Below are 8,414 nucleotides of genomic sequence, written 5' to 3' on the forward strand. Positions count from 1 at the left end.
TTCGCGTAGATGATGATGCTGGATATTTGAAAGTATCCCTCTACGACAATGGAACATGTCCATCTAAACATATATCAATTCTATCTTCAAAAGATAAGGGTTCAATGTTGGCAAGTTACATTGGTTTCCTTGTTCGACAACATATTCCGATTACATGTGATAATTGGAGAAGTCCGGACTTGAAGGTTGGCAAAGAAAAAATATGGTCGGAGATACAGGTACTTACCATATATTGTTATATGTTTTTTGTTGCATCAACTTTGCAGCCCTGTATTGTAGGCAGAATTTAGGACTTCTCAAAGTTGATTTCTTGTTACTTTGTCGTTCATAAAATACACCACTAAATTCTCTGCGTTTAATTTTTAATTTTTTTTCATCAGGCTTGTGTCTCAATAGAGGATGGGTATCTACCTAAAGTTACTTTTGTAGTGGTCCAAAAGAGACATCACACCCGTCTCTTTCCTGTCAACCCCAAAGAGACCGATAGAAGTGGAAATATTATGCCAGGTTTTTTCAATATATTTCTCAACGCAGCTGGTATATATTATCATTTGAATTTATCACGTTTTGCTGATTTTGTTGTTCTAAATTGTCAAAGGAACCGTGGTAGACACCAGCGTTTGTCACCCTAGGGAATTTGATTTTTACCTTAACAGCCATGCAGGAATTCAGGTAATATTAGCTATGTCATTTAACTTTATGCCATTGTTTACTATTTGTTGCTCAATCGCCTTTTGACAGTTCTGTGTTATTTGCATTTGGACGTGTTCTTTTTGCAGGGGACTACTTATGCTGCCATTTGTTGTTTTGGTTGAGCCTTATTTTGTATGGATGTGCGATAGAACTACTAGACAGCTTTTGGATATACAGAACATGTTTGCCACCATGGGTGGATGGGCGTTTTTGTTTAGTATTGGTTAGAACTACTAGACAGCTTTTGGATACAGTGGTCACTGGGTGTTGGTTGCTATGTTTTATTCTCTTAATTGTAGTACTTTGAGAATATGTTGTTGTATATTGTTGATCAAAGAATCATATATTAATGTTGTATATATGGAGGATTAATGTTGTATATAAATGGATTCATGTTGTATATGTCAATGGATTAATGGTGTATAACATTGGATTAAAGGATGAAATCAATATGAATTTTACACTTTTGCAGCATGCGAACAGGTTACCAATTAAATATATATCCACTGTTTTTCAAACAAATTTTTTTAAAATAACTAACACTTTAGAGGGCGCTTTGTCCAGAAAGCGCCCTCTAAACACTTTACATTGACAACTTTAGAGGGCGCTTTTTCCTGAAAGCGCCCTCTAAACACTTTACATTGACAACTTTAGAGGGCGTTTTTTCCTGAAAGCGCCCTCTAAACACTTTACAATGACAACTTTAGAGGGCGCTTCTTCCAGAAAGCGCCCTCTAAACACTTTACACTGACAACTTTAGAGGGCGCTTTTTCCAGAAAGCGCCCTCTAAGGTGTCCCTTTATGGACCACTCCAGAGGGCGCTTTTTTCTTAAAGCGCACTATAATGTGGCCACTTTAGACAGCGCTTTCTCCAGGAGAACAAAGCGCTGTCTTTACCTATGCCAGCGCCAGATTAGAGGGCGCTTAAAAGCGCTGTTATAGGCCAAAATAAGCGCCCTCTTTTCCCTTATTTGGCGTAGTGAACCCGAAAACCACAGAAAAAACATGCCATTTTAAAACTAAAATAAAACAAGTAAGTAAATGAAAAATAATGAAACACACAAGTAAATGATTCCCTCCCCTACACTTAAGACACACATTGTCCTCAATGAAAGAACATAAATATAAAATAAGAGAGAATAGAGATAAGAAAGAACACATCCAAGGAGTCAAGGTGGATAAATAACCACACAAACATCATTTTTTAAAGAGAGCTCTTTTACATTATCTTCTTCCAAAGTGGGGCTCTCATGGAGTAACTTAAGACGGTGTCAATTGATTTTGAAATTTTTATCAGTGCTTTCCCTTTTTATTCATGGGTCAAAAAACATTCGTCTATAGGTGAAAGTATCGAATGGACAAATGAAAGTGGTATTCTTTTTGTCCTCTGGTACAATATAGATATCAGTTTTCACAACATCCAATATCAAGGGGTCAAACTGCCTTTGGGGATGCCTTACTACTTTTTCTCCATCTTCAAGCAAGACCTAATTCATGCACATTGATGAGCTAATACCAGGAATGTCAGCCAAGGTCCATTCAATTGCCTTCTTATGTTCCCTCAATACTTGTAACAAATTTTGTTCCTGTTCAGATTCAAATTTAAATGAAATTATTACAAGAAAATTTTCATTAAATTCTAAAAATGCAGAGAATGACTTTAGCTCTAAAGTAGATAGTTGCTCAATGGATGGTAAAATTTTGACAACATGAACTACATTTAGATCTGCAACATCAACTTTGTTAGTAGAAATCTCAGAAGAAATATCAACCTGTAAAGCAGCTTTAATTTCAGCACAAACTGAACATAAGTGAATATCAGTACAAACATCACAAGTATAAGTGTCATCAAAATTAGGCAAAGAAGGGAAATCAACAAAAAGTGAATCAGCTACCACAAGTTCTCTTAAGATTCTATTTTGATTAGTCATGATATGATTATTAAATTCAAAATCAGAATCAAATTAATATAGAATCATATAAAATCACTATCAAATATTACATAAAATCAATGATAAAATCAAAATTAGAGTAATATTGACACAAAATCAAATCACTATAAAATCAGACTAATAAAATCTATGAAAAAATGATTAAAATAAAATCTAAAAATTACAAAATTTTGACTAAAAATCAAATAACGAATCTACAATTTTTTTTTGTTTTTATTGAGAATATGAAAACAAACATAAAATAAAATAAAAAAGGAATTTATGATTTTGAGGGTTAAAATTCCTTAGAAGTCTCTTCAAAGGGATTACTATTTCTTGAATTTTTTCTGATTTTTTAGAATGTTTTTGGAGCAATTCGTAAAAGTAGCTTGATAGGCTGCTGGGATAGTTACATCATTTTACTGCGACCCTGAAAATCTATAAAAAACAAAACAAAACAAAACAAAATACTAACAAGACTTTAATCTAGGATTCTAAAATTAGTTAATATTATCAAAGAGTCCCCGACAACGACGCCAATTTGATTCGTTATCGCACACGTGTCAAAAACGAGTTTAAAAGTGTAGTAAAACGGAAGTGACACTCGAATGTCGTATCATAATGACTCTTGAATGTTATAACCAAACAAATAAAAATAAGGGGGTGTGGTTTAAGGTTCAGAACTTAAATCGAAGATGATTAAAGATAAAAAGCAAAATTGATAAATAAGCTAATCAACTGCATCGATTTCCGACTTATCATCGATTCTTATAATTTCAACTCCCTAGAGGATTCAATCCCATTAGATTATAATACTGACTGACAAGCGCAATTTGTATTATATGATGTATGTTTCTAACTTCCGAATTACGCAAACAGATTTAAGCAGACACGAATTAAGGAAACACGATTTAATCAAACATGATAACAAAAAAGTTACGCTAACGTGATTATAGTTAAGGATCATACATACAATCGAATTTAATCAACTCTATCCTATAAGAAACAATTAAATTAAGAGAACGAAAGTAATCGGATTAAGCAAACGAGTTTATAGGAAGAATTGAAAAGAAATCGAAATTAAATTGAAATTAATAAAAACCTCAAAGTGGAATACAAATACAACATATCAACTCTTTGAAAATTAGCTCTCCATGATATTCATATGCCCTATTCTCTATTTCATGAATATTGAATGATAAATCCTAAAACTACTAAGTTGTTTAAATAGAGCAAGGGAATTCAGGCCTAATAGTAACCGACCCGAAAATTACAAAAAATGGTCCAAACTAACTATTTTAATTAAGTCTGGATTTAAAACAAATTATTTTATCCTTCTTCACTCCGAATCAGCTTCTGACTTCAACATGAAATGTTTAGCTTATCCTCTCATCTTTCAAATGCATATTAGAACGCATCAATTTGATTCTCGTAGCTCAAGTTATGATTTGCATAGTAATAGGGTATCAAATAACTGTTTATGCTGAAAATAGAGTACGAAAATAAAATAAAACCAAAAATAAACTTAAATATAAAAACACACTAAAATAGTAAAAATAATAGAATAAACTATAGAGTTGCCTAAGTAGAATAGTAGAAGAATTTGCATCAAAATGCACTGATCAATCCCTGCAAAAGGCAAACCCAAATATGAGATGGAGAGGACAAAGATGAAAATAATAAGAAAGTAAATAGGAAGAAAATAAATCAACCTATTTATAAACACTCTCATTGTAATATATTTTTCCAGTTACGGACAATGTTACGGACAATGTTTGATCAGCAATAAAGCCCTCAACTCTACATCTATGGTCCATAGTGGTTTCAGGTCGAAGTGTGGTATACACCACTATCACCATGAGAATAACTTATAACACTTTGCATAACATTCTATATGGTATTCTCATAGCGGGTCAATCGAGTATAAATATTACTCATAATATTCATACCTATGTTTAAGACTTTATAATTCCTTATCCATGATCCATGAGATATGATCGTCCGTCTATATACATAATAGTCTTAATGCTTTAATGTTATCCCACTTCATAACAAAGCTCGACTACGGATACTTTAAGCATAGTTTCCTTATATTTAACGGGATCTCATGATTAAGTCACACTTGATACATTAAACGAACTATCTATTCTAGGGACTTTATTAAACAAACATAATAAAGAAAAAGCTTTTTTTTATTAATAAATAATTCGATACAAGTACCAAAAGTATTGGCCTCTAGGGCTTACACCAACAACATGATCATATCATTAAATCAATGCATTAAGAATACTATCATATCCTAACATAAATGCATTGACAACTTAAGTAATCCCCTCGCTGGATTACTACATCGCAATACTTCACATATTCATAATATCATATAATTCAATTTCACTAAAGTATTACAATCAATCTCCTCAGTTAGATCATTACTCATACATGCAACAACACTATAGTCATAAATGTGATCTCAAAACATAATGACATTGTCATACTCTTAATTCACACGACAATATCATTCATCATACTAAATAATCAATCCATGTTATGACATCAGTAGACAACAACAAACAAAGGTAACTCAACAAATGTAAACTCATAAGCATTTATTCATTTTACTCCACCAAAACAACAATAAATCATCCTATAAACACAATGATTCGCTAACCGATCATACAAGTCATCACAAACATTGTCATAGTAGGCACATTACTACCACTCATATGTCTCACCAAACACTACCATGATGTAGCTTTGAGCATTAGGTTTCTAATGCTTCAAACGACACATCATTTGGACCTACAAATCAAAAGATACGACTAAAATAGTCAGACAACGCAATAAAAACAATAAAGCATAATTTTTCACCATTTGGCCTATGACAATCGATTGTCATCTGGTGCAATCGACTGTCACTGAAACAAATATCACTACTGACTTTGTAAAAAATTACTTTTCTAAGAATAACAATCGATTATCATCTGGTGTAATCGATTACATTGTTATTTCTTTTTAAAATTTCAACTAATGTAATCGATTGTCATCTGGTGTAATCGATTGTCACTGTAATTTTTTTCCAAAAGTTCTAGTTTTCTCTGTTACATGATTTTTTTTCTAATTTCCAACTTCAACCACCAAACCAGTATATATATATATATATATATATATATATATATATATATATATATATATATATATATATATATATATATATATATATATATATATATATATATATATATTATATATATATATATATATATATATATATATATATATATATCATAATAATTATCATCAATCTATCAATTTTTCTCATGAATTAAACACTTAGATTCATTCCCTAAATCATTCAATCTCATATCAATTTTCATGGATTTAATTGATTCCAAGAACACAACAACATGTCAACACACACATATGCAATTCACATCATGGCATGTAAAAACAGAATTATCATCAAACTTTCATCAACATTCATCAATATTCATACAATAATCAAATAAATACACAAAAAGTGTAATTAAATTAAAATAAAATAATTTACTAAAATTGAGGTGTTACACCTAGGAAGCTGAGATTTTCCTCCAGTCCTATCTTGATGATTTCACCTCTCAACAAGAAGAAGGAAGATTCCTCCAAGACATCGCCAACAGAACCTTATTGAGAATTCACACATTGGACTCGAAAACCTTTAAAGAATGTGAATTCTTCAATATCTTTGAAGAGCTAAATTCACACATTGTTCTTCTTAAATATTTACTTTACTGATGTAATAATCTACTCTAAAGTAATACGACATATACTATCTCTATCATTTTAAAACTTTTCAAACATATTGGATCTTCCCCATGAACTTGTTATCTTTGAGCCAGGAGATCAAGGAGACAACTTCAACTTGAAGGTTGATGCATCCTCACTGTTAAAAAACCCATCATCCTTGATATTTAATCCTTTCAATATAGGCTCTAGTTTCCCCGACATTCGTATGATCCATTATGTGACCAATCACATATTTTAAATAAAAAAAGAAATTTCGGTCTCATAACTAGGTTTGATGTTGAAATTGTACGGATAATTGAAAATAAAATCAATATAAAGTGAGAAAATGAAGTAATCCAATACATGATGAGAAGCAAGAGAAAAGGAATGTGCTTACTATATGGCAACCTAATCACAAAAATCTAGGAACACATTGGACTCACCTTTGGGAATAAAGAGTTTATAGAAGATGTAACAAATATAGGAGAAACAGTTCTAGCAAAAATGAGGGTTGAGATCATTGAAGGAAAGGTAATTGAAAATCCCTCCAAAGAAAAAAAATAGAAATATGAATGATCAAGAAGCACTTGTAGATCTAGAAGATTTTGACTATGATATCCCTCAACTGCCCATAGCTGAAGACCTACTCAAGATCATAATTAAGAAGCTGAATAAGATAAACGACAAAATCGACTTCCTAACTCATCACTTTATCCAAGACCTAGGGAAACTAACTCAATATTTTTTCATGCATGATTATTTTGATGAAGAATAGTCTCGCTTATGTGTCCTAGTTTCTAAGTGTGTTTGCTTTTGTGTTTTTAGCTTTATTTTCAATTCCTACAATTTCCCTTATTTTGTACTTCAATTTAGTACAATTTGAATTAAAAAGTGTTCTACTTTTCCTTTTCTAAATGCCTATATTTTTATATTTAAATTCTTAAAATTCATCTTTTACTCGCTTTTTATCATGACAAAGGGGGAGAAGTGTAATCTCAGGGGGAGTAGAGTATATCCTTTACTTAATTGAGGTGGAGTTTAACCGTTCCACATATGTGTGTGTGTGTATGTGTGAGTGTTTCTTTTTACCACCTCTATTAGAGATGTGTTGTCATCATCCAAAAAGTTCATCCAAAAATGGGAGAATGTGAAACCATGTTAATCAGGTTATTTAAAGAAGTGATCAAAGTTAAAGATGACTATAATGGTTTGTTGTTAATGATAAGATTTTGATGATGATAACTTGGATACAACTTGGTTTCACTTGTGAATATGCAACCTTTTATAACAAATTAAAGCATCAACTCAAGCAAGTATGACAAGCGGTCAAAGAAACGAGCAAACGAATTAGGGTTTGAGGAACACTACAAACATACTATAGCGGTAAATTCATGATTATCAAGCTATGGATAAGATAGAGATCAAATAACATGAGTTGCCACTGCGATTTTATAGTTTCCAAGGGAAAAGGGAAAAAGTACGAACAAAACCCAAAAGTAAGAAGTTTTCAAATCAAAACTAATAAAATGTCAGAGATTACAGGTAAGGGTGTTGGTTACACAGAGGGAAGGTGTTAGCACCCAAAGTGTCATAGATACTCCTAGGGAGCCCTTTTTGTATGCATATGTATTTGGTACAAAAATGATGTTTACAAACAAATAGAATGGGGGGATGAGAAAAGAATTCATTAATTATATTTTTGTGTTTGACAAGACCTTCAGACTTGTGCCTACGTACCAACATGAAAATGAGGGATCAAAACCTCGTAGTTCGTGATACAAATTTCAAAGTTGATGCATTGCTTTTAACAAAAATTAAGTTTGAAAGGAACAAAGGCCTAAAATGGCTTGAATGAGTTAGTTCTTTTTGGCTTTTCTGAAAGTTTAAGTCAAGTATAGTTAAGTTTATTTACAAATTTGATTTAAGAAAAGAAGTTTGAAAATGCAATGGCATAAGACCAAAGTTTCTATCTTTTTACAAAGTGGTCAAAGTTTAGAACAAAATAAGTTCAATAAAAGAAGATCTTGA

At 31.7% G+C, this 8,414-nt stretch overlaps 1 long non-coding RNA gene across 1 annotated transcript; it reads left to right on the forward strand.

Annotated features, from left to right (window-relative positions):
• The first annotated feature begins 378 nt into the window (after positions 1 to 378).
• Positions 379 to 961, forward strand: LOC127135168 (uncharacterized). Its single transcript, XR_007808457.1, has 3 exons — positions 379 to 507; positions 599 to 672; positions 780 to 961. It is a non-coding gene; the product is annotated as an uncharacterized LOC127135168 (long non-coding RNA).
• The last annotated feature ends 7,453 nt before the right edge of the window (positions 962 to 8,414 follow it).

This window comes from Lathyrus oleraceus, chromosome 4, assembly GCF_024323335.1.
Source record: "Lathyrus oleraceus cultivar Zhongwan6 chromosome 4, CAAS_Psat_ZW6_1.0, whole genome shotgun sequence".
NCBI lineage: Eukaryota > Viridiplantae > Streptophyta > Magnoliopsida > Fabales > Fabaceae > Lathyrus > Lathyrus oleraceus.